This window comes from Euprymna scolopes, chromosome 3 (assembly GCF_053919585.1).
Source record: "Euprymna scolopes isolate OS-2025 chromosome 3, ASM5391958v1, whole genome shotgun sequence".
NCBI lineage: Eukaryota > Metazoa > Mollusca > Cephalopoda > Sepiida > Sepiolidae > Euprymna > Euprymna scolopes.
Window position 1 is genome coordinate 188,558,018 of NC_136484.1, and position 235 is coordinate 188,558,252.

The following is a 235-nucleotide window of genomic DNA, read 5'->3' on the forward strand; positions in this document are numbered from 1 at the left end:
TCCACAGTGAAGCCACACTTGAAGTCACTTGATTTTAGTATAAGTGTGATATCTGCAGCAAACTGTGTAAAGCGGGACTAGTTTCCATGGAAAATAGGAATTGCATATTGATGATATCTCGACAGGTACATATGTATACGTGTAGGAAAGTATAAAATAAATGAATAAATAAAAATATCTTACAAAAATATAAAATGCTATAAGAAAACATAATAAAATGTACAATAAAACGTAC